This window comes from Globicephala melas, chromosome 19 (assembly GCF_963455315.2).
Source record: "Globicephala melas chromosome 19, mGloMel1.2, whole genome shotgun sequence".
In the NCBI taxonomy this organism is placed as follows: domain Eukaryota; kingdom Metazoa; phylum Chordata; class Mammalia; order Artiodactyla; family Delphinidae; genus Globicephala; species Globicephala melas.
In genome coordinates, this window is record NC_083332.1 from 17,051,412 (window position 1) to 17,075,149 (window position 23,738).

General features: G+C 45.8%; 1 long non-coding RNA gene across 2 annotated transcripts; it reads left to right on the forward strand.

The window, feature by feature from the left end:
* Window positions 1–260: 260 nt before the first annotated feature.
* On the forward strand, window positions 261–19,610 carry LOC115862510 (uncharacterized). Of its 2 annotated transcripts, none has more exons than XR_004043136.3 (4): window positions 261–421; window positions 2,986–4,214; window positions 4,479–4,631; window positions 19,359–19,610. It is a non-coding gene; the product is annotated as an uncharacterized lncRNA (long non-coding RNA). The 2 variants fall into 2 exon arrangements; XR_004043141.2 differs by lacking the exon at window positions 261–421 and adding an exon at window positions 674–760.
* The last annotated feature ends 4,128 nt before the right edge of the window (window positions 19,611–23,738 follow it).

Sequence of the window (23,738 nt, forward strand, 5' to 3'; positions counted from 1 at the left end):
ACACAGCTCAGCCCGAGCGCCCCACTTGGAAGCTGCGGCCCACGGAGGTGGAGTGATTGGGCCGGCTGGACGGCCCCACCCGGGGCCCAGAGGCGCGGCGCTCGCGGCCCACGCGGGGCGGGCGGGCCTGGGGTCGTCGGCTGGCGTGCCCGAGGGCTTTCACCCGCAGAGCCGCCGTCCGAGGTTCCGGTCTCCGCCTGGGTCGCCTGAGCACTGCGGCTTACAGGGCTGCTCGGGATGACGTGGGGGGAGGGGGAAGAAGCAGCTGCGCCGCGGCTGCTCGCGGCCAGAGCCCGAGGCGGGGTCGGTTTCTTGGCAACGGGGCCCCTCTCGGGTCGCGCCCACCCCCTTCTTGGTCGGTCTCCCCTCCCCCATTGAAGCTACGCGGAGTCAGAGCCCCGGGACCCGAGGCGGAGCCCAGGTGTGGCCTGGGGGGGCGCGACTGGCGTGGGAGGGGTGACCCCAGGGCTGCCCAGCTGCGGGCCGGCGTTTGTCCGGCGGGGCTGCGCTGGGGGCAGGGGACCCGGAGGGCCCGAGGTGGGGGCGACAAGTCTGTTTCCGCCCGGCCTCCGCCTGCTCCGGCTAAAACGAGTCTTTCCGGTGGGGCTGCCCAGCCGGGTCCGCCCTCCCCAGCCTCCCGGAACCCGCCCGGGCCGAGGGCGAGAGCAGGCCGGTGGGTGGAGCGCTTGGAGAGGCGGGAGAGCCCGGGTCCTGGGTTCCAGCCCGGGCCGCGAGCCCCGGGGCCCCTCTTTCCATTCCGGTGAGTCCCCAGGGCCACCCTGACAGACGGTTTTGGAAAAGCTTCCTGGGTGATTCTGGGAATCAAGGGTCCAGACTAACCTTATTACTTTACAGCTGGGAAAACGGAGGCACAGACTGTCCCAAGGCCGCACCAAAAATTAGCAAACCACGAGGAAGCCAAGGGAAAGCCTATGGGGAGAGACCCGACAGAGACCGGGATTTTTCCCAGGCCGAGTCCTGGGGGTCTGGAGTAGACAAGAGGGGCTACGAAGGCCTGGGCGCCCGCTGCCCCGACAGCTTCCCCGGGGGGTGGACCGAGCTGGATCACCGCGACGGCCCCCAGCCTCACGAAATTAATGAGGAAGATGCCTTTCTTTCCTCAGTCGAGGAGTAGAGATTCCGTTTAACCTCTGCAGACAGTACGACAGGGACCACTCTCCCTCCCAGCCTGGCGCCAGCAGGAACCCGAGGGCATGTCAACAGGAGCCAGGAACTGGAGGCGAAGCATCCTTCATTTCCTCTGCGGCGGTGGAACAAGTGAGGTCTCTGATTGCCAGAATCTGGTTTTTCCAAATCATAGCATGCTGGCACCGAAAGCGGGGGTACCCTGAAGGACTCTTTTATCTGCTTAACCTTGAATCAGGCTTGCAATCAGCATTTGATCAAAAAGCTTGGCCAGTTTCTCAAAATGCAAAATCAATCGCCGATTTTACTTTTTTACTTGGCATTTCCTTGGGATAGTCTCGGTTCTGGGGATGAAAGATTATAAACTGTTGTCTTAAATTCTGTCCTGATTAGCATCTTTCCTCAATTCAGGATTTCCCTGGAGCCAGATCTTTGCAGCTTCAGGATTATGACTTTTTTAAAATATAAGTTTGATGAATTTTTATCGGTTCTCTAAATTAGAAACTCCCTTAATTACAGGAGAAAACATTTTCAAAGAGAAAGGGTAGACCTTTAGAACAAACCCGGGAGCAATGCTTCTAAAGAAAATCTCAGGGCAGGCAGGTCCTCAGAACCAAGTGAGATGGTCTTTTCTGCAGCCGTCAGGCCCACCGTCTTTCAGTTAACTCTTGACTAGAAAATAAAGAATAAATGAAGGTTTGCTTAAAGCTGTTCATCCTCCTGCAGAGGATTCTAACTTGAGAGAAAGCATGGTCTTGGTTAAATTGTTTTAAAATTGGGCTTGGGTGGCCAGATGGTAGATGAGGGGAAATTTCCCCTTGTAAAAGTATTTCCAGTTAATAAATGAAGAAAGAAAGAACATCACCATTTTGTATTCCTAATTAATTAATGGATCTAGGCATGATCAGCTATGGCTACTAAGTCTTGAAAAGAGAGAACCCACAGGATGTGCTAATGGAAAAACTCAGCACAAACTCTGAAGTCATCTTGACGCTCCTTACAGCCCTGCCCCCACACAAATCAAAGCTGCATCTGATCAAGCCTCATCTGGATCAACAACACTACGGGAACATAATCAAAACTATCCACATCTTGGGAAACTACAAGTGACTCAATTCTTTAATAATTACTTGCAAGGAAAATATTGCATTTAGATTCTAAATCAAATAAATGGTAAAACGAAAAAAGTGACATTCACAGGACACTTGTAAATTTGAACACCAGTGTGGTATTTGATATTTTAAAAGTATTATTACATTATTTCAGAATGATAATATGGTTACATTTTTAAGTATTTAAAAATATTTTAACATTTTCGATGTATTTTGGAAATATGTGCTAAAATATTTACAGATGATATGATATCTAGATTTTATTTCTAAATAGTTTTATGTAGGACTCTCCTGGTGGCACAGTGGTTAAGAATCCGCCTGCCAATGCAGGGGACACAGGTTCGATCACTGGTCCGGGAAGATCCCACATGCAGCAGAGCACCCAAGCCTGTGTGCCTCAACTACTGAGCCTGCGCCCTAGAGCCCATGAGCCACAACTACTGAGCCCGTGTGGCTAGAGCCCATGTTCCGCAAGAGAAGCCACCGCAATGAGAAGCCCGCGCACTGCAACTAGAGAAAGTCCGCATGCAGCAACAAAGACCCAATGCAGCCAAAAATAAATAAATTTTTTTTTTAAAAAAAGATCTAAATAGTTTTATGTAGTAGTAAGGAAAGTAGGAGAAGGTATAGATGGAAACAAGGTTGAATATTAGTAATGAGTACATGGTGGTTCATTTTATTATTTTTTTTTAATGTTTAAATTTTTTTTATCTTTTACTTTTTGCAGGGCGTTTTCAAACTTGGGAACCTGCCTTGAAGCCTGACTAAATTGTCTGGGTTGGAGCTCAGGACGACTGGCCCATGTCTTGCTCTGTGAAATTACACATGTCATTTCTCACTTGTCCGTTCAAGAAACACTATGGAGGACCTTCTGTCTGCTTGAGATTTTGAAATTATGGAGCTGACACTTCAGATTAGAAAATAACAAAGAAGGAAGCCACCAAATGGAAGCATGGAAGGCTTTGCAGAAGAATTGATGTTTGATATGGGTTCTGACAGATGAAAAGGAGCTCCCTGGGTGGTGTCAGTTCATCTTCTATAAGATAAGGTGGTTAGACTAGGTCTACGTGGAGGACCCATTTAATTCTAATAGATTCTGTGGTTATAACCTGCCCGTAATCAACTTTTTCTTCTCTGTGTGTCCCTCCAGGGAGTTGAGAGACCACCATGGACTTCCTGTCATCATTCTTTATTTTGTTAGCTGAAGCAATCCAAATTGAGCTGTTGGTCTTGAGTCTCCCAGTTGTGTTTGGAGGCCAAAGCATTATCATGTTAACCAGTCTGTAACCTTCTTAGGGATTGGTCTCTTGGGCTCATAGATTTATTTCCATCCATCTAGTTCCCAAGGCATTTCACTTAGTAACTGTAGCTATACCAAGCTATACCAAGGCCCAGCCATTTTGATGAGCCATTTGCTCATCAAAACATGGGTGCCTGTAGTCGATACCCTCAGCCTTCCCAACTGCTTTTATCTTCCCTCTCTTCCTGTAGGACATGCAGTTCAATATTCAGCATGCATCCTGGCCTTTGGGTTAATTGTTCGTCCTGATACTCTGCCAAAACAGGTCGAACTTTGTGCTTTGATGGCCTTTTCACCCATGTGACATGAACCATCTGTTGGGGCAAAGCTTAAAACAGCAATTGTCATTTGGCAAGTAGTTGGCAGTATCACGTCTCTACTCTGTTATGGAAAATTATTTTTCTGTTTTCATCTTCTCAGTTTTTGTGGATGTTTGTACTTTAAAAGGACAATTTCTGAAACTTCTGGAGAAGTAAGATAAGACTGTTTAAATTTGGTTGCTATATGTTTGTTGAATGAGTTTGCCTGGGCTATCGTGCTGAGTCTAACATGTTGTCTTTTTAGGGACCTGGCTGCATCTAGCCGTGTGATCCAGAGCCTGGTGGAGGGCTGGGAATGCTAGCAGCTCCTCTAACTCTTACTACTATAAACCAGAGGTATACTTCACTGTGGGAAAAATATTGGGAAATTAGCTGTGATATATTGTATGTTTCCAGTGATTGCTCAAAAGCTTCTTATACTCATTTAATTAGAATAATTTACCTTAATAGAAAACTATAATTTTCTACTTTTTCCAATCAGTTGAACCAATGTGTACTTTTTTTTTAATCCACTCAGATGGAATTTATTACACCAAAGCTAATACCCTAAACCTGAATTTTTGTGCTAACCATCATTATAACTGAGCAATTATGCTATAGGAATAGTTGAGACCTCTGCTTCTGGCTCTGAACACCAGCCTGGATCAAACCAAACCTCCCACCTCAAACAAGCAGAACAGCTGGATAATTAAAAAAATCTGACAGTAAGAACCTGAGAGGGCAAGATCCTGGAGAGAATGGAAACATAGAAAGGTGAGCCTGACATTTGACATTTGTCTTAGCTTGGGCTGCTATAAAATATACCATAGACTGGGTGGCTTAAACAACAGACATTTATTTCTAACAGTTATAGAGGCTAAAAGTCCAAGGTCAAGGTGTCAGCAGATTCGGTTCTTTGTGAGGGCTGGCTGGCAGATTGCCACCTTCTCTCTGTGTCCTCACATGGCAGAGAGAGGAAGTTCTGGTGTCTCTTCCTCATCTTATAAGAGCACTAATCCAGGGACTTCCCTGGTGATCCAGTAGTAAAGAATCCGCCTTCCAATGCAGGGGATGCGGGTTCAATCCCTGGTTGGGGAACTAAGATCCCCCATTCCGCGGGGCAGCTAAGCCCACACACCACAACTACTGAGCCCACTTGCCTCAACTAGAGAGAGAAAACCTGCACACCACAACTAGAGAGAAGCCCATGTGCGCTGCAACAAAGAGCCTGCAACAAAAAGATCCTGCTTGCCACAACGAAGACCCTGCATGCCACTACAAAGACCCGATGCAGCCAAAAAAAAAAAAAAGCGCACTAATCCAGTCATAGAGGCTACACCCTCATCACGCCATCTGAACCTAATTACCTTCCCAAGGTTTCATTTCCTTATATCACCACGTTGGGGGCTAGGGCTTCAATATATGAATGGGGGGGCACAAATATTTAGTACATAACAGCACTATTATTCCCTTCAAGGCATTTACCTCTTCACTGCCTCTTCAAGGCAGTGATTTCAGTGCTAAGAAGCTGAGCAAAGCTTTGGCAATCTCAGAGAGGCCCTGGTAATATCCTAGGCTTTTGGTTAGGACCTTTGAAAGGTTATACCAGTAGTAAGGGCAAATCAAAAAAGGACCAACTCTCACAAAGGTACAGCTTTGACTCAAACCAGATTAAGATGGTCTGCCTCTATACTAACTGCATTACAAAGCAAAAGAAAATCTCTGGAGAAACATAGCATCATCCACAATACCACATTGATTCTATAATTTTTCATGTACAACCTGTAGCTGTTGATCAAAATTTACTAGGCATACCAGGAGACAAGACCAAGTCACCCTAAACCAAGAGAAGAAATAGTTAATATAAACTGACTCACAGAAATCCAGTTATTAGAGTTATCAGATATAGACAAATATAGATAGAATAACCTCTGATCAATACATTCAAGGGGATTAAAGACAAAATGGAAAATTCCAACAGGTAATAGAAGTATATAAAAAAAGAATCAATAGAAATTTTATAACTGAAAAAGTGTAATTAAAAGTAACAGGTGAAAAAAAAAAAAGTAACAGGTGAGTTCAAAGAAGATTAGACACAGATGAAGAGAGGATTAGTGAATTGGAAGATAGAAAAAAAATATCCAAAGTGATGCATCAAGAGACAAAAGAATGGAAAATACAGAAAGAGTATGTCGTATTTTGGACATAGTGAAAAGGTTTTAACATAATTGTAGTTGAAGTCCCAGAAGAGGACAGGGAGAGAGAGAATTGAACAGAAGCAATATTTGAATAGATAATGGCCAGGAATTTTCCAAAGTTGTTGAAAGACATAAATCCACAGATTCAAGAATCCTTTTAGAGCCCTAAGCAGTATAAATATAAAGAACATCACACTTAGACACATCAGAGTAAAACTACCAAAAATCAAAGAATAAGAGATAATCTTAAAAGTAGCCAAGTAAAATGACAGATTACCTTCACTGGAACTATCATAAGACTTAGTGCTAACTTTAACAGAAACCATGAAAGCCAGAAGACAATGAAATAACATCTTTACAGCACTGAAAAGCTAATCTAGAATTTTTTAGATGGGATCTTCGTTGTGGCTTGTTGGATCCTTAGTTGTGGCATGGGGAGTATTTAGTTGCAGCATGCAGGGTCTTTAGTTGTGGCCTACAAACTCTTAGTTGTGGCATGTGAGATCTAGTTCCCTGACCAGGGATCAAACCTGGACCCCCTGCATTGGGAGCATGGAGTCTTAGCCACTGGACTACCAGGGAAGTCCCTGGAATTTTTTAACCAATAAAAATACTTATCAATAATGAAGGTTAAATGAGGTTATTCTTAAAATAGACAAAAAACGAGAGCATTTGTTACTAGCAGATATCTACTAAAAGAAGTACTAAAGGAGATTCTTTTAGGCAGAGGGAAAATTGTCATAAGTGGAACTTTAGAAATGCCAAAAGGAATGAATGTAGAAAGCAGCAGAAAGAGAAAATAAGTGGGTAAATCTGACCAAAATAATATCTTGTGGGGTTTTAAATACATATAGAAAAACATTTTAACAATATATGTATATAAGAATAAAGATGCATGACAGCAATAGAACAAGAAGTGGGAGGGGAGTGAATAGAGTTAAGATGTGTTAAGGTTCTTAACACTGTTAAAGAACTAGTAAAATTACGAATCTTTTTTTCTTATTTTAATAAGTTAAGATGCATTTTATACTGTCTCAGTGTGCTTGGGCTACCATAACAAAATAAGATAGACTGGATGGCTTAAACAACAGAAATTTATTTTCTCACAGTTCCGGAGATTGGAAGTCAGAGATTAGGGTGCCAGCATGGTCAGGTTCTAGTGAGGGCTCTCTTTATGTTTTTTTTTTTTTTTCTTTGCAGTATGTGGGCCTCTCACTGTTGTGGTCTCTCCCGTTGCGGAGCACAGGCTCCGGACGTGCAGGCTCAGTGGCCATGGCTCATGGGCCCAGCCACTCCACGGCATGTGGGATCTTCCCGGATGGGGCACGAACCCGCGTCCCCTGCATCGGCAGGTGGACTCTCAACCAGTGCGCCACCAGGGAAGCCCTGAGGGCTCTCTTTAGATGGCCCTCTTCTCCCTTTGTTGTCAGATGTCAGAAAGAGAGAGAACTCTCTGGTGTTTCTTCTTATAAGAACAGCAATCCTATCAGGTCAGACCCTTATGACCTCACTTAACCTTAATTACTTCTGTAAAGGTCCTGTCTTCAAATACAGTCAACTGGGGGTTGGAGCTTCAACATATAAGTTTGGTAGGGGAACACAATTCTGTCCATAACACAATCTCTAGGGTGTGTGTATATATATATATATATATATATATATATATATATATATATCAAGCTAATACTAGAGGGATAAATGATGTGAAAATAATTACTTCAAAAGAAAACAAAGAAGGTGAGGCAAATAGAAAAAGAAATAGAAACATTGTAGATTTAAACGTAACTATGAGGGAATTCCCTGGCAGTCCAGTGGTTAGGACTCGGTGCTTTCACTGCCATGGGCCCAGGTTCAATCCCTGGTCGGGGAACTAAGATCCCGCATGCCATGCGTCGTGGCCAAAAACAAAACAAAGCAAAACAAAACTAAATATGTTAGTAATTAAATCAAATGTAGATGAACTAAACATTGCCATCAAACTACAAAAATTGACAGACAGGATAAATAACGGAAAACCAACTACATATTGAGACACACCTTAGGCATGAGGATAAGAAAGGTATAAAGTGCAAAGATGGGAAAAAATACTCCATGCAAACAATGACTAAAGAGGTTGTTGGAAGGCAGAAATATCAATATTTCTAATGTGACCACACAAATTTGCCACTATCGATAACAGTTAATGGAAAATGTATTTTTCTGAATTTTATTGGATCAAATTGATTGTTCTCACGTCTTTGAAACTAGTCATTTTCTTAAAGCAGGATCACACTCTGACATACCCACATGCCATCCGTATTCAAAGAGTCAGGTGCCAGGAGCCTCCTGCCAGCCTGAAAACCATTCTGTTGAGTCTGGCAGTCTGTGTGTATGTAGTGTGTAGGCATTCGAAGCTTTCTTTCCATTCACCCCAAGTTTGCTGAGCTTTGCCGAAGGTCAGGTTCAGTGTTGGGCAGTGCCTGTCCTAGTGGAGCTCAAAACTCCAGAGAGAGATAGGCATGTGTGGATAGGACCCCCAAATATCTGAATGTGCACTGTAGCAAAGGCACGGGAACCTGATGAGAAAGGGACTCATTCTTCCTGCGGAGTTCCTTTCTCCCTTCCTCAAATATTCATTGAGCACCTACTATGTCCCAGGCTCATTAACATGTTGTTTTTTTCTGACCTAAGACCCATATTCTTTCCAAAAAACTATGTCATCTTTTTTTTTTTTTTTAAAGTGGGGAAGATTTTTCTCCCCAGTCAGTGAATTTTGTGAAATATCTATAAATTAACAGCAAACGGCCAAATACAGAGGCAGGAAAAACAGGAAAGGAAACCAGCCCTTATAGAGCCACCATTGTTTGTTCTCTCACTGATCCCCATAATAACCTAATTTGGGAGGTGTGGATACCCTTTACAGATTGGAAATTCAGGCACAGAGAGGTTAAGTAACTTGCTCTAAGGCCCCAGCTTACAAATTGAGGAGCTGATCTATAGACACCAAGTCTTTTGACTCCTGGTCCAGTGTTCTTCCTGTACCAGGCAGCTGAGTAATAGGTGTCCTAGAGACCTTCTTCACTCGCGGAGCCCCTGGGCTTGGGGGTGGCGTTTGTGAAGCAACGTGAGGAGGCTGGGGGAACACATTTCAGCCTCTGTGTCTGCTATGCTCTCAGGTTGAAATGCCCAGATGTCCCACGTGGGGTTGGATGCTGGTGCCTCCTCCACTCACTGCTCACCCCTTGGCCTCCCTATCTTTGGGACTTTGCATCAGCCTGTCATCTACTGACAGGTAATAAGATAGAGCATTTGAAGGTGGGTGAAGGCCTTTGTCTTTGTGGGTGATCCTCTCGTCATCAGGGTCCTAGCATTTTCGTGACAGTTTCCAGAAGGTTCTGTACTCATTAAGAACTGGCATTTGCATAGATGGCTCTGGTGCAAGGTGTTCACCTAGTCCTTTGGGCCAATAGTGTAGCTTCAGAAGCAGACAGGAGAAAAGCAAAGAAAAGACTATTCACAGGTGTCTTAGTCTGCTCAGGCTGCCTTAATAACATACCATAGACTGGATGACTTAAACAACAGAAATTTATTTTCTCAAAGTTCTGGAGGATGGAAGTCCGAGATCAAGATGCCAGTATGGTCAGGCTCTGGTGAAAGCTCTCTTCCTGGTTTGCAGTAGACTGCCTTCTCACCGTGTCTCCACATGGCAGAAAGAGTGAGCTCTCTGGTATCTTAATAAGACCACTAATCCCATCATGAGGGCCCCACCCTCATGGTCTCATCTAACCTGATTACCTCCCAAAGGCTCCATCTCCAAAAACCATCACATTAGAGGTTAGAGCTTCAACATGTAAATTTTGGGGGACACTGAAAGTCCATAGCCATTGGTTTTGTGCCTTTGGGCAAATCTCTTCATCTCTTACCAGTGTAATGGGCATATTATGATTCCAAAGGGGTAGAAAGTAAGAGCCCCTGCCCTGCTGTCTGTTCTTTCCCCTTTGTCTTTTCAGAAGCCCTTTGGCAGCTTCACAGCCAGGGCTCAGGAGGGGCCAGTCTCCCTTACTGAGAAAAATGACCCCAAGCACGCTACATGCAGTTTCTCCAAGTGAGTTTGGAGGAGGCGGGTAACAGATGTCTCAGGTGGTGTTGAGCATGTGTCTAGGCACCTGGCAACCTAAGGAAGGTGGCTGCTGTTCCCATCTGAAGGTCAAATCATTAAGCAACCTTTATATCTTTCACAGGTTTCCCAATTAGCTTGTTTTTAAACCTCCAAAGTTTGAACCTTGTAAGTTTATCTACTGAAAACGAAGATGCTATAGAGGCTGTTGCCCCATTTTCCCTTGGATGGACTCAGTCTCCCTGCCCCAGCCCCACTCCCTCTGGTCCTCAGGAGAACCCAGCTACTAGATCTTTCTTTTGGGGACCCAGCCACCTAGTTTCTGGTAGGACCTCACCCTGTGTGCTCTAGGGTTCCAAGTGGAGGCTCAGACACCCAGCCCAGCCCTGCCTCAGGTGCTGGGCCTGCACCATGAGTCCGAGTGGGGGAGTCTAAGCCTCAGTGCTCCTGACAGGCTGAGGACTTCTGCTGTTTGACGTGTGGCAGCTTCTGACCAACCTGGACCTAGACTTTTCCCTTGACTAAACTCTAATCCTAGCTTCTGATTGGTGACACCCCTGTCCCCATTGCCTGGTGCCCCTGAACCACTGCCGACGCTTCATGGCTTTGCTGGCTACACCTCTGTGCACACACCCTTCTCCCTAGGACGTGAGCAACTGTCCTGGGTCTTCCTGAGACCTGCTTCCTCCCTCCCCGCCCTGTAGGGGTTCCTCTGTGACCACACCTGCCAGGTGGCTTGTGAGGAGGCCAGTGACGCCTCCAGGGAGGGCAGCTAGGGTGGGGCAGTTCAGCAAAGCTGGGGGGTGTGGATTGCTCTGTTGTGGCCTAGAAGCAAGGTTTTGTAGAATTGCCCCGTAATGCATGCTCTCCCAGTCCCTGAAGCTTCGCAGTGAGAAGATGGATTCGCACACAGCTTAGTAACGAAAACCAGCATTTCCCCTTCTGACTGCTCAGCTTTGACAAAGTGGCACCAAAACAGCTGGATTCAGCTGGCCCATGTCAGGAGGTATTCTGGGGCAAAACCGGGACTTCACGTGTACTCTCTTACTTAGCTCTCACAACCACCCTGTGGGGCGCATAGTGCTGTCTGAAAACCGAGACTCAGAGAGGTTAGGTACCTTGGCCATGGTCACACAGCACATCCATGACAGGGTACTATTTTAAACCAGACCTGCTGAGGCCAAGGTTCACAGGGCACTAGGCTGGTGTGTACCTCTTCTGTTGCTCCACACAGGGCAGGCTCAGGATAGGGGTGGGGAACTGACGTTTGCAAAGATATGTAGTCTTTTCTTCTTTGGAAAAGTATATCACTCTGCAACTCTTCAAATATGACTGCATTGCACAACTTGGTAGACCTCGACAAATGCAGAAGGGCCGCAGCGGGAGCGCCCTGGCAGGTTAACAAACCAGTGAAGTCAGTAGGTGACGTTCTCACCCTGCATAGGTACCTGGAGCTGCCCTGAGCCCCACCCCAGATGGTGAGACTGTGCTTTGATGCCCACCAGGGCTGTGCCCGAACACGGCTCTGGGTAGTTGGCAAGTAAACCTTTGCCTTCACTAAAGTGACCTTGTATCCCAAGGGATACATTTGCTCTAAATAGCACCTTCTGAGACCTAGTGCCCCTTCCTGAAGGGATGACAGCCAGTTTCAGAGAATCCAGAGGAGGGCCTCCTGGTCAGGCCCCTCCTGGGACAGAGCAGAAATCTCCACTCAGCAGCTGGTAGAACCAACTCACCCCTCCTTCCCTCGACTGCCCAAATGCCCTTTTTTGCAGAAAGGGCCCCACATCCCAAGCCCTCTGACCGCCAGCAGCCACATGTAACCAGCCACCACTCACAGCTTCCCGGTCGCCCCCATGTCAGGCGCTGGGCCAGGCTCCCAAACAGCGGCCGGCCTGATGAGGTGGTGGCCGGGGGTGGCGGCTGTGGCTGATTGAAGTCCCCATTTCCCTTGTACAAAGGCAGCATAATTAATCAGGCAGTAATGAATTCAGGTACCACCAGCTTGTCACCTTGAGAGATAGGCTCTCTGAGAGGGCTGGAATTCACAGGAGACAGGAGACAATCAGGTCACCATTAGGATTTTTCAGTATTAAATATTAATATTAAGTGGAAGATGTATTAGAAGTTGACCAAACTTTGGTCTGTTGACCTTCAGGAACCCCTGCCCCACTTTCTTTCCCTCTCTCTCCCTTTGGCTCATGGGGCAGGGACACCCAGGGTGGGTGGACCTCTGGCTGAATCTGGTCCTCCACCTGAGGCTTTCTGAGCTCAGGGATGACTCTCCCCTTGTGTACCTGTTACTCAGCATCCTCTAAAGACGGGCCATGGGGAGGGGGAAGGCGGGCGTTCCCCTCAATGAGAATTCGGGCTGTCCAGCGCTCTGCCTGCAGCAGCTCAGGCGATGGACCAGGGTGCGTGTGCTGTGGAGTGGGTGTGGGTGTTGGGGGATGCTGGATGCTGTGGCTGGGCCCTGGTTTTACTGACCTGCACTCTTCAGCTTCCAGGAGCAGCCAACCCAGGAGTGCAGCAGGGCCATCAGCAAAGCAGGGATGCCTATCCAAGTTCAAATCCCAGTCTTCCCGGGGCCACACTGGGAGGTTTGGAGCAAGCTGTGGAACTGGGAGGTGGCATCTGTCAATGTAGTGGGATTAAACAAAGTGATGGTCACGGGCCACCTTGCCTACGGCTTGCACACAGTAGGCCCTCAGCTGTGGAAGGCTCCTGCGGGTGGGGCCCATAGAGCCCCAAGCTCTGGGCTGAGGCCAGGCCTGGGACTAGCCCACTGGAGGCTGACAGCTCCAGATGGAAGCCCCAGCTGGCTGTGGGGCCCGAGGTGCTGTGTGTGACAGGCTCCCCTGACTTTAAAAGGGGCTCCTGGTCAGTGCTAGCACATGTCACTGCCAGCTTCAGGATCAGTGATCCCCAAATGCCATGGGAATACTGAGAAAGCTTCCAAGAAGAGGTGCTATGTGATCTCTTTTAAAGGAATATGTCAGAGCCACAGTGTGGCCCAAAGGTGCTGTGCCCCCATACAGAGTGGATGGGTGGCTTGAGATCCCATGTGTCCCAAGCACCTGCTGTGTGCTCAAGCAGGAAAGCAAGTGATAGGGTAAAAAGATAAACTTATTTTTTTTAAGTGGGCAAAGAATATGAATAGTCAATTCACAGAAGAGGCTTGGAAATTGATTACTAAAAAAAAAAAAAAAAAAAAAAAGATGCTCAATCCTGCCAAATCTTAAGGAAAATGCAAGTTAAATGAGGTAGCATTTTTATATATAATGGAATATTAGTCAAAAAAAATGAAATAATGCCATTTGCAGCAACATGGATGGAATTATACTAAATGAAGTCAGACAGAGAAAGACAAATAACATATGATATCACTTATATGTGGAATCTAAAAAAATGATACAAATGAACTTACTTACAAAACAGAAACAGACTACAAACTTCAAATACAAACTTACGATTACCAAAGGAGAAAGGTGGGGAGAGGAATTTGGGATTAACATACACACACTATATAAAATAGATAATCAACAGGGACCTACTGTATAGCACAGGGAACGTTACTCAATATTCTGTAATAACCTATATGGGAAAAGAATCTGAAAAAGAATGGAGATATATATATATAACTGAATCACTTTGCTGTATACCTAAAACTAATGCAACATTGTAAATCAACTATACTCTAATATAAAATAAAAGTTAAATTTTAAAAATGAGGTAGCATTTGTCACTCATCAAATGGGCAAAAATTTACCAGTCTGATAATAGGAGGTACTAGCGAGTATGTCAGGATACTGCTCTCAGATGCTGCCTATTGCTGCAACTTCTCTGGAGGACCTAGCGGTTTCCTTTACAACTAGAAATGTACACACCCTGAAACCCAGCAATTTCCCTTCTGCTTTACCTACTCTCAAGAAACATGTCATGTGCACAGAGAGAGAATCATCACACCAGGCTTTGTAATAGCAGAAACCTAAATGCCCATCAATATTGAAATGTCTAAATAGATGAAGGCATCTTCACAGCGTAGAGTTTTATATAGCAATTAAAAAAAACTGAGTTGGGCCTATATGTATGCAAATAGATCTCTAAGATGTATTATTGAGTGAAAAAAGTCTGCAGAACAAATACATGGATGGTTTATGTTAAAAAAAAAACCCTCAACAATAACAACTAATACTGCTTGGTTTTAATGGAGTCCCATGTATGTTGCAAAAGCATAGAATAAAAGTCAGAAAGAATATATACAGACTCAGCGGCTACCTTTTAGAAGGCTGAGGGTAGCCGTGGATGATAGGAGTTCAGCGGGGGTGGGGCGGCTTCAGCTTTCTCTGCAATGCTATAGGTTTGGGGGAGGCAAAAGAGTTAATGAACCTCATGTAGAATAGAGGTTAATTTTTAATTTTTTTAAAATATATTTATTTATTTATTTTTGGCTGCATGCAGGCTTTCTTTAGTTGCGGCGAGTGGGGGCTATTCTTCGTTGTGGTGCGCAGGCCTCTCACTGCGGCGGCTTCTCTTGTTGTGGAGCACGGGCTCTGGGCGCGCAGGCTTCAGTAGTTGTGGCTTGCGGGCTCTAGAGCGCAGGCTCAGTAGTTGTGGCGCACGGGCTTAGTTGCTCCGCGGCATGTGGGATCTTCCCGGACCAGGGCTCGAACCCGTGTCCCCTGCATTGGCAGGCGGAATCTTAACCACTGTGCCACCAGGGAAGTCCCTAGAGGTTAATTTTTAAAAGAGTTTGGCTAGGGGAAACAGATAGTGCATCTAGGGGGGTGGTTGGCAGAATACGTGAAAAGCTGAGAGAATGGCTAAGAAGGAATGGGAGAGCGTGTACTATGAGCAAAAGCCCTCTGGGGCTTGCAGAGGGGAGGAAAGAGAAGAGGAGAGTGAGAAAGTCAAGGAGCCTGGACACACAGAAGGGATCACTGGGGAGGGAAGGTGAAGAGCTGGGCTGCTCATTGCCTTGTCCTTGGCCGGGCTGGGAGCATGACCCACAGAGATGTGTTTCCTGATGCTTAAGTTTCCAGCTGTGACAACTAAGGTTCTTCCTCACACCCCTCCTATCCTCCTTTTAAGCTGGAGATCTGTTTCTTCCGCTGCTCAGATAGGAAGTTTTGATTATTTTTGCATAAGGACCCAGAATTGAAAATCAGTGCTCCTGCTACTGACCCCCCATCATCCAAAGGAAGTGGGCTCTGGTCCTGGGCACACTTTTGCTGTCCAGGGCTTCCCAGCAGGACTGGAGACCTGCTTCTGCCCATGGCTGTGTGGATGGGGAACCTGCTTCTCCTGGGTCATGCTCAGGGGTCCTCAGGCTTACGAGGGGGTGGTGTGGGAGCCTCAGTTGCAGCCACCTGGCCAACCTTCAGCCCTGGGCTCAGCATCCCTGCACAGAGCTAGGCCAGAGAAATGCAAAAGGAAGAGTAAAACCAAACTCACCTCCCAGGCTCCACAGTACGTGGGCTTTGGAGTCCGATCTGACTTCATATGCCAGCTCAGCCCCACGGCCAGCGTGTATAACTTTGTGCAACCTCAGATTTGCCATCAGGGTTTCTGGGAACTAAGCAAAATAAAATGTGTCGAGCCCTCAGCTCCATAATGGCCCCCAGTATGTGATAGTGGTAGTTGAAAATAACGATGCTAACGATACATCTCCTCCTGTCTCTTCAAGACTTTTATCAGAACAGCGCACTATGTTTACGTACTATGAATGTGGGGACATACTTAGAATAGTTTATTCTAGTGTGATGAACAGGAAAACTGTGTTTCAACTCAGTAAGTCTTTCCCATCCTGGGTTTTGTAAAGTTGGAGTTTCACTGTTTCAAAAAGCTCTAGTGAGCCTGGATTCAGAAGGGTCAGCAAAGAAATTGCTTCCAGCTGTCCAAGGGAGGCTTGTTGGGAGAAATGTCAGCTCCTCTGCCATGTTGGCTGGTTGAGGTGGGACCCCATTCAGCTAGGGAGGCACCCATCATTCCCCACAGCAAGGCCAGGACCAGGGAGAGGTGAGTGAGGCAATTGCCTGGGGGCAAAATTTAAGGAGGTGCCAAAAAACTCAGTAGTCAAGATAAATAACATTTTACTGCAATATATGTTTAATAAGAATTAATGCAGGGACTTGCCTGGTGGCCCAGTGGTTGAGAATCCACCTGCCAATGCAGGGGACACGGGTTCGAGCCCTGGTCCAGGAGGATCCCACATGCCACAGAGCAACTAAGCCCGTGCACCACAACTATTGAGCCTGCGCTCTTAGAGCCTGCGAGCCACAACTACTGAAGCCCGTGTGCCTAGAGCCCGTGCTTGGCAACAAGAGAAGCCACCCCAGTGAAAAGACCATGCACTGCAACGAAGAGTAGCCCCTGCTCGCTGCAACTAGAGAAAGCCTGCGCACAGTAATGAAGACCCAACGCAGCCAAAAATAAATAAATTTTTAAAAAAAAGAATTAATGCAAAAGAAAATTATGATGAACAAAATATCACCACTTTACACCCTGGCCTCCAGCCTCATCTTACTGACCCCTTCAGCAGCTGTCAGGGTCCTAACATCCTTCTTGCTGGGTGTCTTGGGCACGGCTAGGTCTGCCCTGGTCTAGGGGAAGGGAACTGGGAAATGGGTTCTGTGACTTGCCTTTCATCAGCATGGGGAGGAGCTAGGAAACCTTTCTGGACAATTATCTTTGAGTGTGTGTATGATTTTTTTTTAATTTTTATTTTTTGGTGACCTTCATTGAGGAAATGAGAGACTTAAAACATAGAAACAAGTGATAGAAACATGAGAGTTTATAGTAGAAAAAGCAGATTTGAAAACTTCAGAAAGTCTTCTACTGTCTGTTGTCTATTTTTCAGAAAATAGTCAAGGGTTTGCAAAACCAAGAACAATTTTTCAGTTTTAAGTGCTTTCGCTTTCCCCCAACAATGCTGCTTCAGTAAATACAGGCTCAAGGGTACATCTTGTCTGCCCTTCTAGGATCTGAGCATTCTGTACACCTGGCTTGAAAGCTCAGCTGATTAGCTCTCAGACACCACCCATCTCAATCCTAGGCACATCCCCCCATCCCTGGCTGATGGGGCTGGATGCCCAGCGAGAGAGGATGTTTTCACCCAGGAAGAGACAGGAAACAGCTACAGTGTAGAAGATGTTGGTTTGATGAGACAATCCATTAGTTGGTTGACCCCTTCCCAAAAGAAATGGGATTAGGGGGAAAAAAACCCCAAAAACGTTCTTCTGCAAGTTGGAAGTCATGTGACAAATGATTTTTGTTGCAATACAATATTTAAGTCAAACTAAATGAATGATAATATAATCATAGGCATTCTGCCATTCTTCTATATATTTTTTTTAAAAAACTAATTTGAGAATATTTAGAAGTAAGGTAAGCTGTTTGTGGCAATTATTTGTGGTGTGTATCTAAACACGCTGCTGGGCTTCCCTGGTGGCACAGTGGTAAGGAATCCGCCTGCCAATGCAGGGGACACGGGTTCGAGCCCTGGTCCAGGAAGATCCCACATGCCACGGAGCAACTAAAGCCCGTGCGCCACAACTACTGAGCCTGCTTTCTAGAGCCCATGAGCCACAACTACTGAAGCCCGCCCTCCTAGAGCCCATGCTCCACAACAAGAGAAGCCACTGTAATGAGAAGCCTGTGCACCGCAAAGAAGAATAGCCCCTGCTCGCTGCAACTAGAGAAAGCCGCACACAGCAACGAAGACCCAATGCAGCCAAAAATAATAAGATAATTTATTAAAAAAACAGAAAATAAAGTCGCTGCTGAGGGGGCTGCAGTTCTATCAAGGTGGATGTCGGGAGACCAGGTCAGGGGAGCTGGAGGAAATCTAGGGGCAGAAGGACCCCACTTCTGAAAGAAATGGCAGTGGAGGCAGGCAGGCAGATTTTAAGTGTTCAGGCAAACACTGCTTTTGAAAAAACTGGATTCTATAATTTGTTATATTAATGATCTTCTTTAAATTATTACTAAAAATGCCATCCAGGGGAACAGGAAGGTAGACTCTGTTTTGTCCTTCCCTTTATCTGTGAACTTCATTTAAAAAATCACTTTATTTTCAGCACCTTGGTTTTGTTGTTTTTGCCAGAAAGTAACTTTTCTGTTCAACAGTATATTAATGCAGAATAGAAATAAAGATGCTTTTAAAAATTCTTTCAAGCACAAAAGGAGATGGTTTTCAACAGATAATTTTACATATTTACATATTTTACCTTAAGCATTTTGTAGTCTCTGCCTACTGGTGAACGGATCAGATTTTTACACTCTTTCAAAATGAACCAGTTTGGCTTCTAAGCCACTGCAAAGGACGGAAATGAATTCGAACTTTTTTTTTTCCGCTTCATTTTCGCATCTTCGCATTTCCTTATTTCACATGGTTTAAAATAAAATGCCTCCAGCTTTATTTTTCCTTTCTCAAGAGCAAAGTGAATGTGACTTTTCGGAGGGGTCACAGGATGCCCTGGGGGCCCTTGGGTGTTGCTGGGCCGCTGCCTGCTTTCAGCTTGACTGAAGGGCTTGTCAGAGTTTTCATCTCCTAAGAAACAAGCCGCCGGCGCTGGCCAGAAGCAGGGGAAGGCAGCCGTCTGAGTCCCACGCTGGTTCTTTCCCACTGACATCAAATCCTGAGGTTTTGAAATTAATCCCACACAAAGACAGCCCTTCATTGTGGTGCCTGTTTGAAATTAGACTAGCAATAATGACCTTTCTAAGATGTCTCGTTGTTAAGATAGCCCCCTGTTGAGTCTGAAAGGCTGCTGAGGGCCTCTCCCCCACTCCCCCGACCAGAGTGGGTGAGATGCCTCAGCAGTCAGGTCAAGGTGACCGCCTGGCTTGGCCGGAGGTGCTGCCCGGTGGCAGGAAGTGGCCGCTAGCCCAGATGGCTGGGCTGCCTCGGGCCCCTATGACCTGGAGCCACCGTTGCTTCCCAGGTCTGAGCTGCTGACTGTCCCCGGCTGAGAACTGCTCTCACCTCCAGGTAAAAGAGATTCCTTGAGTTCTAACCTGTATTTTGTTAAAGGGAACTGGAGCCATAAAGGGACTCGACCTGAACATTAGCAAAGAAAGCAGTCATCCCTCCAAGGAGGAGGAGCCCCCAAGGGGCACAGAATGGGGACCCGTGGTCCTCCGCAGAACCCCCGCTGAACCCCACTCATCTTGCTTCTTTTACACAGTGAGTTTTCTTCCCCGTAGCACGTGGCTTCCACAGCAGACTGCCTTGCTGGGGACGTGGATGGAGTCGGGTGCAGCCAGGTGGGCCAACCGGGGTTCAGGCATCTGACTGTGCCCCCTGAATCCGGAGCAGCACAGCCGCCTCTCCGCTGGGCCCTGGCCACTCATCCACTGTCTCTGCGGTACCCACGGGCTCTTCACACGGAGGTGACTAAGAAAACATTTCTCAGGGAGAACAGACTTGAATGGTAACATCCCTGCCTATTAACAGAAACGGAGGAGTATTTAGAGCTTATGTGGTTTGAATGTGACCTTCTTACCAGACTAGCGCAGAATAACAATTTAGTTATTTTCGAAAATGGCTGTACTTCTAAATAATTAGATATTGTAATCATTTCCATCAGTGACTCCATTCGGAGCCCTGTTTCAGTTAACATGGTCATTGTGCTACCGTGGCCTGCATGTAGCGCTCGGTCTTTGGAAATAGGAGGTGTATGTTAAGCGTTCTATTATTTCTGCTGCCCACCTCAAGCTCTGCTATATTTTTCCCAGTGTTCCTATTTGGAGAAGGATTCTGTGCTGTTGAATTTTGATATTCCTAGTGTCCTCTGCAAAGTTTGTCTCTCATTTGAGTTGCTTCTTTTAACCCTTGGCAGTGGTTTTGAAGAGAAGAGGCACGTGAAGACGGTCTGAGTATTTTGTAAACAACCAAAGCTGATTTATCAAAAAGAGCACTTTCTTCTAGTGTAACGGTCTCTGTCAAACTTCTTTCTCTTTTCCGAGTGCTGGAGAATGTGCTGGGTCTGGCCTTTGCATTTGGAAAGTTAGAATGACGCCTCCTTCTCTGTTGTAATATATTTCACCTCTCTGAGGCAGACGGAGCAGAAGCTCACAAGGAAAAGCGATGCCCTTTCCTGCGGTGACATTAACCAGAATCACGTGGAAAACAATCCAAGCCTTGTAGGAAAAGGGAGCCATTAAAATGTGCCCTGAGCGATTGGCTGCACCCAATCTTGCAGCCTGGCTCGCTCGCGGCAGCAGCCAGGAGGCTGCCCCCCTGGACGGAGAGAGCCTTGTTGTAGCGCCACAATTAAAATCAGCTCCTCTGCCAAAAATAAAAGGGAGGAGGGAGGGAGGAGAACATCAAAGACAGACTGAAAAGTGTAGTTAGTAGTAAGAGTGGTCTCCTCTTGAACCAAAGCCTGCAGCGATTCACGGCCCCCTTGTTAATGAGAAATTTTGACCTCTGGTTTGTAAGTTAAACTTGTAATCCCAGCTAATGAAGTAAATCACTTCCAACTTGAGTCTGTTGTTCCCGTCTGCTCTGCACACTGCGTCTGAGAGTGAGGATCCAGGTCCACACACACAGACTGAAGGGAAATATAATTACTCAGTGACCGCAGAGTTTCTTGCGTGTTGAGGATGTGCTCGCAGTAACCCTGCAGGCGTGGATTGTGGACCTGTCTGTTATTTCATTGTAACCTGTGTGTTGATAAGAGAGAGAGCCTGTTAGACTCTGGGTCGAACAGCAGGATTGAATGACACTTCAGGGAGGTAAGTTGGGGACCCTACACACTGCATTTCTTCATTTCTTCAGCACATGGAAATCTTAGTTCCAGGCCAACGACCGAGCAGACAGTCTAGTACTTTGCATAGGGTAGAAGTCGATGCATATTTCCTGAAGAAATGCTGCTGAATGAAGGAAAGACTATTCGGGTGATGTGGAGCTCAGAGGGAGAGAAGAAAGCACCGCTCAGGAATGTGAGTCCAAGCAAGGCAGGGCTGAGGAGTCTGCGAGCTGCCTGACTTCCGGCTGCGCTGAGCCTTGGTGGGGAGGAGAGGAGCCGTTGTGTGAAACTGGGTACAGCTGGGATGCTAAGGGGCTTGCTTCTTCGAGTGACAGATTATAGCTGAGAGAAACGGGCTAAAAAATTACCCTATTTTAATTACGTGAGGGCAGAAGTAGGTATTAGGCTGTTGCTTCGTCTAAAAGGGATTTCATTCAGAGAGCTGTTGACATTCTGTTGGAGGTCCATGACACATCACGTTCTATTCCTCCCGGCTAGTCTAAATTCTCTAAAATTTTCCGGATTATTGTGTAAATTATCTTAGCTTCTGACCGGGAAACAATACTATTAATTTTTGGCCAGGAGACAACTCAGCCGCACAGTCTGGTGCCAGGGCATAGTGACCTGTCAGAGGTGAACCTTCTGGTCTTTGGGGAATGTTATCCCTCCCCCCAAGGGGAGGATGCCTTTTCTGGAGTTCAGGCCACCACCCTCCAATCTAGGCCGACTTTCCCAGTGGTGGGGAGGTGGCTGCCCTCGGAACCGGCTGGGATCACGAGCAATCAGTGGGACCTCCCATGGGGCAGGGGTGGCACTGCCCACCCTCTCTGTAGGCGGGATCTCTGTGACAAAAATCCCACAATGGAAAATGGCTCTTGTTCAGAAAAATCGGAGAAGCCGGAATTTTCCTTCTCCTATTGGACATCCTTGTCCCTCTCCAATCCCTTGGCAGGTATCAGCCTAAAACGTTTCTGAAGACTTAAAGCTTTCTAGGCCTAAGGAGGGAGTTTGGGAGGGAGGATGTTTTTAAACCACTGACTCCTGTTATTTCTGTTGAAGGGCACTTAGACCTAGTCTCCTTGTGTCTCTCTGGTTTTACATTAGACAAAGCGAAGCATTTGGGCATTTGTCCTGTTTGTATGACCCTGGAGAGAGCTCTGGGGTGAGTCCCCAGGCAGGAAAAGTCACTGACCGGTGTCTGAAATCTGAGGACGTCTGGGGCCTGAGGCTGGGCATTCGGATCTACTACAAACAACAGTGCGTTATACGTCAAGTGATTTGAATAATCTCATTTTTCCTCTAAATTTGAGCATGTATAAAATATTGATTTCATCAACAAGTGGAGAAAATGCCACAGCGAATCTGTTCTCCGATGGTGCACCTGGTATGTGGAGAAGCCTGTCGAGAGGGGCCATGAACATAATCATGGTTTATTAGCTGCATGGGCTTTTTCCTTTGTTTCTTTTCATTTAATTCAAAGTGAAACAACTCAGCATGCAAAACTGAAATTAGCTGGGAAGAAAAAAGGTGTAAGTGAATAAACAGGCAGATCCATTAGAGTCGATGGGTTACCGGATCCCTTGCCACTCCTCAGACAGCGGCCTATTAAAAGCGGTAATGTTTGCTGCCGGCGGTGCCCCTGGCAAAGAAAGAAGGCCAAGGCAGGCCTATTTCACATGCATCAGACACAAGAATTAAATAGACCAATGTTCCCTAAAAGACTGAAGTACATCTCTTTCTGACGTTCATCTCAGGCAAAAATTCATTGATCTCAGTATGTCCCTTGGCAATTATAAAATATTAAATCCAAGTCACACTTTTCTAGTTGGCTTAATTTTTTCTCTTTTCACAGCTTTCTATTTGATCAATTTTAACAAGTTAGGAATAGCATCTAATAATAAAAAGTGCAGAGTTTAAAAGTTTGTTCTTTTGACATTCTTTTTTATTTTGTTTTGGGTTTGCATTAACTTTGTGTTATATAAAATGACTTGAATGCCATTTTAACAAACAGAAAGAACATGAGTGAACCAGAAGGTTCTTTACTGAGAATGATATTCATTAGTAGGCATCCAACGATAAGGACAGCCTGATTTAAAGATTTTTTTTTTTTTTTTTTTAGCACATGCCCAAATAGCCTTCTTATTGTTTTGTAGTCATTAATGCTCCTCTATTCCAAAATTAGCATGTGGTTTCAGCTGGGAGTATCTGGTGGGGCTAGAGGTTTGACTGCGTTCCACTGAGATTTACAAAAGATGCAAATTCCTTTCCCCATTTTTATGCATATGTAATGTTTTAGTGTTTGATGTTTGTTAATTCAGAATATACCATAAATGCTAACACAGACACACATGATAAAAATGCAGAATTTTGGCAGCCCGTTTTCATTAGACCATCAGTATGGGAATTATTGGGGGGGAAATGTTGCATAATAGTAACTTTACTCTCCAATTCTCCTTGCCATAAACTATGAGCACATCCCCCCCAAATTTATAATTTATAATATATAGAATCATTTTATGTGAAATAATAAATTCTTCTGAAATAAAATCTATTATGGTCTTCTCCCTACATTTAAGTTTTCACATGGGAAAGTTATTCACCTGTTGTCTACCAATTCCTTTATTTAAAGCTTTATTTATATTATGTCATTGAATTCTTACCACAAATCCATGAGGTCATGGTATTGTCTCCACTTTTCTGATAAGAGGAGCAAGGGGCCCACGATCATCCAGCACCTTCCCTCTCTGGCCAGCCAGGCCAGTCCCTCTGGGGTTTTGACAGCAGGATCAGAAAGAAAGAGAGGAGGAGAGAAGGTCAGGGTGGAGAGGGAGAG